Source organism: Euphorbia lathyris, chromosome 9 (genome assembly GCF_963576675.1).
Source record: "Euphorbia lathyris chromosome 9, ddEupLath1.1, whole genome shotgun sequence".
NCBI lineage: Eukaryota > Viridiplantae > Streptophyta > Magnoliopsida > Malpighiales > Euphorbiaceae > Euphorbia > Euphorbia lathyris.
Window position 1 is genome coordinate 44,713,290 of NC_088918.1, and position 11,539 is coordinate 44,724,828.

An 11,539-nucleotide genomic window follows, 5' to 3' on the forward strand; every position below is an offset into this window, starting at 1 on the left:
GGTCGAGACCTCTTAAACAGACATAAATTAATAAATGTATATAAAGTCACGGTCGAGACCACCCTTATCACGGGCGTGACTAGCAACTAAATTAACAAAAACCTAAGTTCATATTAATTCATGTTTATATATTTTCGTATATGTTTGGGAAAAGAAAATTTTGTGCTTATAAATGCCTTGAGACCGAAGATCAAAAACATGCGTGCTTACACCCGTCCTGAATGCTTCATTACAAAAATTGCCATACAAGATAGTGATAATCACTTTATCCTAGCTAGTTTGATGTTTTGTGTATAAATTTACCTTACAAGATTTATCTTTCGGTTTAACTAATTTAAAAATGTGATATGAAAATGTATTCTATTTTCAAAGATCGTTTGAAGGATAAATTTAATGATAATTTTGCTCGGGGCTAGCAAAAGCTTTAGTATGGGAGTGTGATAAGCCCAAAATATACCTAAAATACCATTAATAATTACGTTGGTTTTGTATGAAAATCATGTTAATTATATTCATTCAGAATACTTTTACGTCTATATTTGTTTCTATTATGCAATGTACTTAATTATTTGGTTAAATTCAAATAGGAGCTAGAATAGAGCAAAAACGAGAGAAAAACCTAAGTTACGAGCTAAAAGTACGTGTAATTCAGAAGACCGATACAAGGAGACGGGAAACAGTCGAGGACCGGGAATAAACCCCTGTGTCATGACCGAGATTCCCATAGCTCGATCGCGACATACGTCCCTCAGCCTCGAAAATGAACGTCCGTCAGCAAAGTCTTCTACACCCAATGTCGCGACTGAGATTTTAGAATCTCGGTAGCAGCAACGAAGATTCCAGCACACATTTTACATGTGTTAATTTTCAAACGATGCGTTCTTTCATCCGAATAAAGGCGACTCTTCACCAACGGTTACGACCCTTCAAACACACCTCTTGGAATATTATAAATAGATGAAGAAGTTCAGAGTTCAATGTTGGTTCAATGTTGATTATTTCAATATTGTTATGTTGGTTGTTCTAGTTCATAGTTTTGTTACACAAACTTGTTATAAAGTTACAAGTTTGTGTAAATAGTTTAAGATACAATATGTAGTTATTATAGTTGTCATTTAGAGTTCAAGTTTTGTTCAAAGATGAGTATGCATTCTGGTAGTGGATCCGGCGATCTCTATTCCGAGATTCAGCGAGAAGAATTAGTGGCTGAAGCGCCCCAGGGTTTGACAAACCTATGAAGTTTGAGGAAATGATTGACAACCCAGAACTCAAATTAGTTAAAATACTATCCATGTTTCTTCTTCTCTGTTAACTTGATTCGATTCATAATCAATCAATAAGATATCTTTTCAATGCAATATATTCTTCTGTTGTTACTTTGATGTTATTCTGACAAAATGATTTTCGAAGTAAGGTTCTGGTGTTTTCATTAAAACGTAGATATTTCATATAATTACAAGGAAACTTTGTTGAACACTTAAATGAATTAGGATTTATGGATGATATGATCGGTAACTCGGCTTATTAGACATAAAACACCAATTTGATTAAGGTAGCGATCTTGCCCGATTGTAGGAAGATCGTCTGCAGTTCGAAGCCCGTTAATTGCGTTAATCGATAAATTGTTACATCTTAATAATCTGATCAAAGTTATAAGTTGTTTTCTTGCTTTGTGTAAACAAGTCCCGAATTCTACTTTAACCTAAACTTAATTTCTACATGTTGCAATCTTAACTATAACCAAAATTAGGATTAGAAACCAATTTAAACCATTTTAAACCATTAACGTTTTCCTATAAACTTTGAGAAGATGAATGTAATCAAGATAATAAATTCTAATCAAATTATCATACGTTCCATATGGGACTGATATTTTATTACTACAAGCGAAACCGTGCACTTGCGGAATTCGCCTAACAGGGGGGCACAACGGTAATGGAAAATGATCAAGGGGAGATAATCCCCACAAGAAAGGTAACAGGGTGGTGGGTATGCATAGATTATAGAAAACTTAACGAAGCCACCCGCAAAGATCATTTTCCCTTACCGTTCATTGATCAAATGTTGGAAAGAATGGCGGGACATAAATTCTTTTGTACCTTGGATGGTTTATCTGACTATTTGCAAATTCCCGTTGATCCTTCGGATCAATAGAAAATGACATTCACATGTCCTTATGGGACATTTGCATATAGGAAGATGCCATTCGGGCTATGTAATGCCCCTGCCACCTTTCAACATTGCATGACCGCCATCTTCTCCGAGATGATTGAGGACTTCATGGAAGTCTTCATGGATGATTTTTCCGTTTTTGGGCCATCCTTCGAAAGTTGTTTAAACAATCTTGACAAAGTCCTTCAAAGATGTGAGGACACTAAACTTGCTCTTAGTTGGGAGAAGTGTCAATTTATGGTTCAAGATTGTATAGTACTAGGACATAAGGTGTCCGGGGAGGGGATTGCAATCGATCCGGCCAAAATCGAGGTAATTGAAAAATTGTCTCCACCAATTAACGTAAAAGGGATCCAGAATTTTTTGGGTCACGCGGGTTTCTATAGAAGGTTCATTACGGACTTTTCAAAAATAGCAACCTACTTGACACAACTACTCCTAAAAGATGCGGAGTTTAATTTCTCTCCCGAGTGCTTAAACGCATTCAATACACTTAAAGAGAAATTAATCATGGTGAAACCTAATTGGGACCTCCCCTTCGAATTGATGTGCGATGCCAGTGACTTGGTCGTGGGTGCTTGTTTGGGCCAACGGGTGGATAAACTTGTCCGCCCAATTTTTTATGTTAGCAAAACTATTAACGAGGCCCAACAAAATTACTCAATTACGGAAAAAGAGATGCTAGCAGTGGTTTTTGCGTTTGATTAATTTCGATCATATCTTGTGTTATAAAAAATCATCGTATATACTGACCATGCAGCCCTTAAGTACCTCATGACCAAGCACGATGCCAAGCCACGTTTGATACGGTGGATCCTCCTACTCCAAGAATTTGACATTGAGATCAAGGACAAGAAAGGAGTAGAGAATGTTGTAGCCGATCACCTTTCCCGGTTACAAAGTGAAAAAGCCGAATCTCCGGAGCTTGCGGAAATCAAAGAAACCTTTCCGGATGAGACACTTTTTGCGGTAACCTCTTTCCTTTGGTATGCCGACATGGAAAACTTCAAGGCCGGTAATGTTCTTCCCCCTCACCTTACATATGAGCAATGTAAGAAATTTTTCCACGATGCTAAAAATTACTTTTGGGAAGAACCATTTTTGTTCAAATCATGTGCCGATAACATTATTCGTAGGTGCATACCGGAAGAAGAGGTAAATAATGTATTGCATATGTGTCACACTCTAGAGCCTGATGGGCATTTTGGTCTAAGTCGAACAATGGCAAAGATTTTATAATGCGGCCTTTATTGGCCAACAATGTCCAAAGATACCTAAGACTTCGTCAAATCTTGTGACGCTTGTCAAAGGAGCGGGAACATCTCTCGTAAAAACGAAATGCTCCAACAAGTGATCTTAGTTTCTGAACTTTTCGACGTATGGGGGATAGACTTTATGGGACCCTTCCCTAAGTCGCATAACAACTCCTACATTTTGGTAGCCGTTGATTATTGTCGTAATGCCTTGAATCAGTATATCTTGTTTCCTTTTTGGAGTAGTATTGTGTTTCAGATTTCTACTTGGATTCAGAATCGTGGGGACATTGTGGGATCATGGGTTCCTAGTTGGATTAGGATCATGGGTTCCCAATTGGATTAGGTCATGGGTTCCAAGTAGGATTGGGTTAGATTGGGTATTATAAATACCCTATTATGTAAACCTAATCATGTAATCTTTTTTTCTGCCTCCTAATAAATACTATTCTTCTTCTGCCCGTGGACTAGCCAACACAGCGTTGGTGAACCACGTAAATCTGTGTTTCGATTATTTACTTATTTATCTTTCATTAATTCCGCATAACAAACTGGTATCAGAGCTTTTGGTTTCCGATCGGTGTTTTGTTTTCTGGAGAGAAAGATGTCTACTGAGAACGTGAAAATCGAAAAGTTTACTGGGAGAAATAGTTTCAGTCTATGGCAGATTAAAATGCGAGCTTTGTTAAAATAACAAGGTCTGTGGACACCGTTGAAGAAGACAATGGGAGAGGTCACTGCTGAGATGGCAATTCTGGAAGAAAAGGTGATAGGGACGTTTCATCCTTATCTTTTGGGATAATTTACGGTTTATTTTTGAGCTAAATTATTATGTTTAGTGTTAGTTTTATGCATATTTCAATAAATCAATAAGAAATAAATAAATTATGTACCTTTAGTTAATTTTAGCTAATTTCCGTCATTTTGAATCTCGTTTTGTTATAAATAAATAAATCAAGTAATCTCGGTGTTCATAGTTGTGCTTTGCAGGATAAACGTACGAGACGGAGAAGGCGATGAAAACAGGTCTAATTTCTGACGTCCACACGGAGCGTGGAACCTTGAGAAATTATTGATGAACTTCAGCAGCTCCATCTTTGGTGACGATGCAATTCGTTTCAGCGACAGAATAATAACCTTTAGCGACGACGAATCAGCTTTCTAGACCAAAGAGAAAAAGACACTCAATTCAAAGGAAAAGGCAAGCAAAAAGGGACAAGGTGTGCAAGGGAGAGAATAGGCAAATAATGAAGCATCATATGCTTCATTATTTCGTGTGGGACCCATCTTCTACATCAAATTCAAAGTCTTCCTTCACATTCAAAGTCTTCCTTCGAAGTCTTTTCTCCACATTCAAAGTCTTCCTACTTAATGTAATTAAAATTATGACCCAAGCTTGATTTGTGTATGAATAGGAGTGCTTGACACTCATTTAGATATGGAGATTTTTGTGTAAGAAAACTTTATCAAATTCAATTTTCCATGCACTAAAGTTCCTTACACCTTGAGAGCTTGTATAATCCTCCCGTTACTCCACCAAAGTTATGTTCCATCCGCATCACCAAGCTCGAGAGTTCCACCTCCAAGTCCTAAGAGACGACTTTGAGTCCGGTTAGCTAGTTCTAAGGGCCAATTCTTCTTCCCTTTCTACTTGTTAATTAGCTTGTACTCTTTCTATGTACTAGGCTTGGTTGTATTCCGTATTCACGCGTTCCACATTTATAATATATGATTTACAATTCCGTTTTCACTATACGTGTTATTATTTATTGCTTGTTTTGATACTTATAATTGATTATTGTGTAGGTCGCTTACGGCTCCGAAATCCACTAGGATTCACATAGGTGTTGCCTTACCGGAGTTGACAATCCGGAAACCGTAGAAATTGACGAGCCACGAAACTTACGGGCCCTAGTTTTTGATCCTAAGAATTAGAGTCGCCTTAAGGGGAATCACGACCCTAGAACCTCACGGAGTTGTTCGGTCTATAGATAGTCGTCTTTGCAAAAGTAAATTATTAATCGTATATGCTTCAAGTTGTTTGTCATATGTTATAACTTATCATTATCCGTGTCATTTTACAAGGACTTGAAATACATGAAAATTGCCGCACCCATAGTTTTGGAGTAGTTTGTAGTTGTCACCAAACCTAAGTCAAAAGTATTCACCGCTTAGATAACGTGTAAAACCGAGTAGTTTAATACTTGTAGTTATAAATCCCGTGGATTCGATACCCAGTCTTAACCGAATTTATTACTTTATCGATGGGGTACACTTGCCCCTACGTAGCGTCTATTAGATTTAAAGCACTTAGAAAGATCTTAACCGTAACACACACAATAGTTTACCGCACTACTAGATTCTCACATCAAGTTTTTGGCGCCGTTGTCGGGGATTTATATTTTCTTGCAATATTAGACAAAAATGTTTTATTGTTAGTCTAAGCATTTTTAAATATTACTTTCTTTTTGTGAATAATTTATTTTGTTTCTTGTTGTTACTAATGATTTTTTCCATGGTATGATGTCTTATAATCATCATCTGTGGGATGACCACAAGGATGACGGATGTTCGCACCAACAACCAACCTCAAAATTCGATGTGGTAATCTCTATGCTTAAAGATATACTTGTGAGATTATCTAACACTGAGGCATATTGCAGGGATTTAGGAAATCAAATCGCCAGATTAAAGTCTCCTATTGATTCAACCGCGGACGAATCAATTAGAGATATCGATCCGGTTGGTCAAAATGAAAAGCACGAGTCAATTGAGCTTTCTCAAGAGAATTCTCCAAATAATGAAAGTTGTCTCAATTGTGAGGACACGAAAATTCCAATCGATGAACCGGTTGAGTGTGAACTCGTGGAAAAGAATCCAAAATTAGAAGAGTTTGAGTTTCCTTCTAGCTCGGAATATTTCAATCTTTTTGAACTACCAAAAGAGTAAAAAAGGAAGCAAACTAAACTCTTCAATAATTTCTTTAAATATAGTTTTTGGTTTTCATTAAATTTCTTTGAAACTAATAACTCATTTTGTAGGTACGGGTTGTTTATTCAAGAATTTGCATTCTTAACGCAAATTGAAGCATACACCTAGGAGGAAATTCGAAGTCGAGCTCACCGACTATAAAGTAGCGCTTCTTGCGAGGCAACCCAAGCTCGAATAAAGTTTAATTTTATGTTTTTATTTTCTTTTCTTTATATCAAAATTTACTTTCTAAGTTGTTACACTTTAAGTTATTTTGTTTATGTGTGTTTAATTACTATTTTTCTTGTTTTTTTAGGTGTTCGTTTCATATCAATTCGGTGTGACAATTTGGAAGAAATATGTGTTTGTGTAGTTTCACGTTAACTTGTAAGAGAATGGTAAGTATTGAAGTTGACGAAAATACAATAAAAAGTGAAAAAAATAAAAAAATATACATTAGAATTATATATATATATATATATATATATATATTTATATTATTTTCATTTTATTTTAACTCACCATAAATTATTAAAAAATAGAAATTATATTTTTCATGTGCTGGGTGTAAGGAGGGGATTATCTTTGTAATCAGACTATGTAATAATGGGGAGAGACTTACTCTATTGTGTTATGGGGAGCTTTGTAATAGCCATTTTCGGTAGGAATGGACTTGGTATAAGAAACACTATAGGGGGAGTGACCTGTCATACTGGACAATCACTCGGTTGTCGGTAGTCTACCATCTCTAGTAGCTGCCCCCTACTACTAAGAGATGGGACCCTTGGTGTAACACTGCTGCTTATCTATGAATAACATCATTCGTGTATTGTTCCTTCTTGAGTGTCCTATATGTTATCCATGTGTGTATGATTAAGATGGTTGCCCTTATGTTGGTATCGTATGTATGCTATTATATTCACTATATGTGGTTCCTATCTAACCCTTATGTGTGATTCTTGTAGCTAGAGTGATCTAGTTCCCTTGGCTGGCTTACTTCGGGGGAGACAAGTAAGCACCGCACGGGCCCCGACGGTAGGCCCCGTGACACTGGGCACCTTGCCCAGCACCCAACACGTTGTGCTAGAACTTTCAGCACAACGTGCTGGAATTCCCAGCACCTTGTGTTGGGACGCAAAGGCGCCCATGTTGGGCGCCCTGCCCCATTACAACGTGAGGTGATTCCCAGCACGTTGTGCTGGGAGCAGGGGCGCCCAACACTGCCCCTGCTCCTAACTCGACGGGCTGGTTCATGGCCCGTCGAGTTGAAAAAAAAATCAAAAAAATTAAAAAAATTAAATAATTAAATTAAAAATAACCAAAACTTTTTTTAGAAAATCAAATAAAAACATGTTTCAACAATAAATAAGTTTTTTTTTACTTTATTTTTTTATTCTTTTTTCTTTTCTTTTCAAACCTTATTTCCTAATAAATTTCATGTCTAATACATTTAAACCCTCATTTTTCAATAAATGTTCTTTCCCAACACATCCAAATCCACTTTTCCCAATAAATTTAAATTTTAAATTTCATACTTTTTTTAATAAATACCAACCGAGTTCGAGAGTTGATATCTCGAATACTTCACAAGTCATTACTAATGGGAACGGAACATTTCATATCCACCACCACCGGAAGATTTTCGAGGGAGTCTTCTACACCATACTCTTTTTCTTTACACCTTGTGCTTCAAATTTATTTCACAATGTTGGAACTTATGGCGTTTTTAAGTGTGAGGAGGGATAGGGTAGACAACCCTCATATATATAAATAGAAAAAAAATCATTTAGTGTTTGAAAAAAAGTAAAATATATATATATATATATATAAATAAATAATAAATTTATATATTTCGTAAGAAATTAAGCTTCGTTATTTGCTCTTTATGTAGATTTAAACTCAAACTTGGATTTGGCATGCCAACTAGTTTTAGTGTAAGACCCGAGCAATGTTATTTGTACACTTAAAACACTAGGATTGTACTAAGTTTACTTTGTGATAATTAGCTTATGTTTGATTCTTTAATTCATATGTTAACTATTAAAGGCATATACGATCGAACTTTAACTTTTAGGGAAGTTTGAAAAACACAAAAGAACCTAAATATCGTGTGAGCTATTTTTGAGCCTAAAGAGCGAACATAAAAAAAACTCTACTTTTCTTGACATTTTGTGTGCTTTTGCTTCAATCAATTCATAGAGTTTGCACTAAATACCGAGTTAAGTACATTCGACTTGGTAAAAGAACAATAGATGATAAAATGAGCTCACTTAGTCTAATTCTTTCTTGTTGATTTTTTCTCGTTTTTCATAAACCCTTAGGAAGCCCCCTCGAGCCTATTAACCAATTTCCTTGCTAACACCCATTTAACACTTAACCCTTTTTCCCTTTCTACTTGTTAATTAGCTTGTACTCTTTCTATGTACTAGGCTTTGTTGTATTCCATATTTACGCGTTCCATATTTATAATATATGATTTACAATTTCAGTTTCACTATACATGTTATTCTTTATTGCTTGCTTTGATACTTATAATTGATTATTGTGTAGGTCGCTTACGAGCTCCGAAATCTATTAAGAATCACATAGGTGTTGCCTTACCGGAGTTGACGATCCGGAAACCGTAGGAATTGACGAGCCACGGAAGTTACGGGCCCTAGTTTCTGATCCTAAGAATTAGAGTCGCCTTAAGGGGAAATCATGACCTAAGAACCTCATGGAGTTTTTTGGTCTATAGATAGTCGTCTTTGCAAGAGTAAATTATTAATCGTATATGTTTCGAATTGTTTGTCATATGTTATAACTTATCATTATCCGTAGCACTTCAAAAGGGCTTGAAATACATGAAAATTGTCTCACCCATAGTTTAGGAGTAGTTTATAGTTGTCACCCAACTCAAGTCTAAAGTATTCACCGTTTAGATAACGTATAGAACCGAGTAGTTTAATACTTGTAGGTATAAATCCCATGGATTCGATACCCGGTCTTAACCGGATTTATTACTTGATAACGACGGGGTACAGTTGCCCCTACGTAGTTTCTAGTAGAGTCAAAGCACTTAGAAAGCTCATAACCGTAACGCATCACACATAACTTACCGCTCTACTAGAGGCGCTCATCATTCGGCCTCCTGCCTACGTCCAGTCCCCAGACTATCATCCTCTAAGCTTTAATCCACTAGTCAACTCTTTCATAGGCAGAGCACAAACCCTTATAATAGATATAGAGGTTCTGTAAAGTACCTTCCTTTACACTCCACACTCAGCTATCTATTCTCCTCTCTTCCCGTTTACTTATAACCCAAGCAAATAGAGGAGCTTATGAACAATCTAAACAATTGATAGTTTTTGTTCTAATAAGAGAACACAATGTGTGAATTTTTTACACAAATAAATACAATGAGTGTGTATGATTTTTCCTTTGCTTTTGGCACTTCAATAGAGATTCTCTTGAATATTAGCGTTGATGGTCGTCCACAAATGTAGCAAATGATGGGGCTTTTATAGTGACATCCTGAAGGCTGGCTAATTCGAGTTTCGAACTAACCGTTGGAGGGTAACGACTCTTCTGTCCCTTTCATCCTCAGAGCCCATTGTCCTAAGCCAATGATCTTTTTTCTCTTTTCTGTTATTTTGTCTGAGCTGCGACGCTTCTGATCTTCGACAGAGTCAGTCTGTTTGTCTAACCAAACCAGGCAAAGTTTCTAAGTTGACCACGAGACACACCATCTGGAGCATCTGAAACTTTCCTTATTTAGTTATACAATGTCAGTCATACAGACTTATCAACGCCCTATATGTGGTAGTGCATGATAAACTGATTGGAGTCTATTCTAGTTCGTTGCAGAGAGACCAATCTGGTGCTAAACTGGGAAAAGTGCCACTTTATGGTCACTAGATTTATTGTACTTGGTCATCAGATCTCGGAGAAAGGAATGGAAGTCGACAAGGCAAAGGTTGAAGTGATAGAGAAACTGGTTGTTCCGAACAATGTCAAGGATGTGAGGAGTTTCCTCGGCCATGTTGGGTTCTACCGACGATTCATAAAGGATTTCTCCAAGATAGCTTTGCCACTGTCAGCACTGTTGCACAAAGATGTAGAGTTCACATTTGGAACAGACTGTGTGAAGGCCTTTGAGATATTAAAAGGCAAATTGATCAACTCACCAATACTCGCCGCACCTAATTGGGATTTTCCATTCAAGATGATGCACGACGCCAGTGATACATGTGTTGGAGTTGTTCTTGGCCAATGAATTGAGAAAAAGTTTCGACCAATTTACTATGCAAGCAAGACTTTGAATGAAGCACATCAAAACTACACCACCACTGAAAAGGAGCTTTTGGCAGTTGTGTATGCTTTTGATAAATTCCGACCATACTTGGTCCTATCAAAAGTGGTGGTTTACACAGACCATGCTGAAGGAAAATAGGCAAACGTTTGGCAGTGGAAGTATAAAAATTTTAACCTATTTCCATTAACCCAAGATCCGTTAATCGTTATTTCATATAAAGAGGGATAGAAGGAAATACCTTTTGGAGTTCTATCTACTGTTGCAATCGAAGTGCCCACAACTCTTACTTCGAGTTCCCGAGCACAAGACAAAAACACAATCCAAAATCAAGTTAGATATCAACCGTATAAAACAATCAAGAATAGATTGTCTCTAATAAATCAACACAAGATCAAGGAATAAGAGAAAGAGATGAAAATCAATTGAACGAAAGGAAGCGGTGGATAATCTCGTCCTCAATACTGTGGGTCGAAATTCTCTCTCCCGGGTTGTGTATGTGTATGTCGAAAATTACATGTAGGGGGGTATTTATATTCTCTTGTATCTAAACCCTAGTTAGATAGAATTAGGTTACTGAATAAGAATTTAATTCGGAATAAAATTCTTATTAGTTATTATCTATAAATATATCTAAATATAAATATAATAATAATAACCTTATAGGATAATAATAGGAGCAATTTAATCTCATTAAAACTCCTAACTTATTTATCCTTTAATTAATTTAATTCACAATTATAATCTAATTAGAATTGTTAAAAATCAAATTAATTATTTATGTATTTTACTACATAAAATCGCCCCCCTCATTTACTGGGCCTTAGTGGACTCAGTTGGGCTTCCATCAATT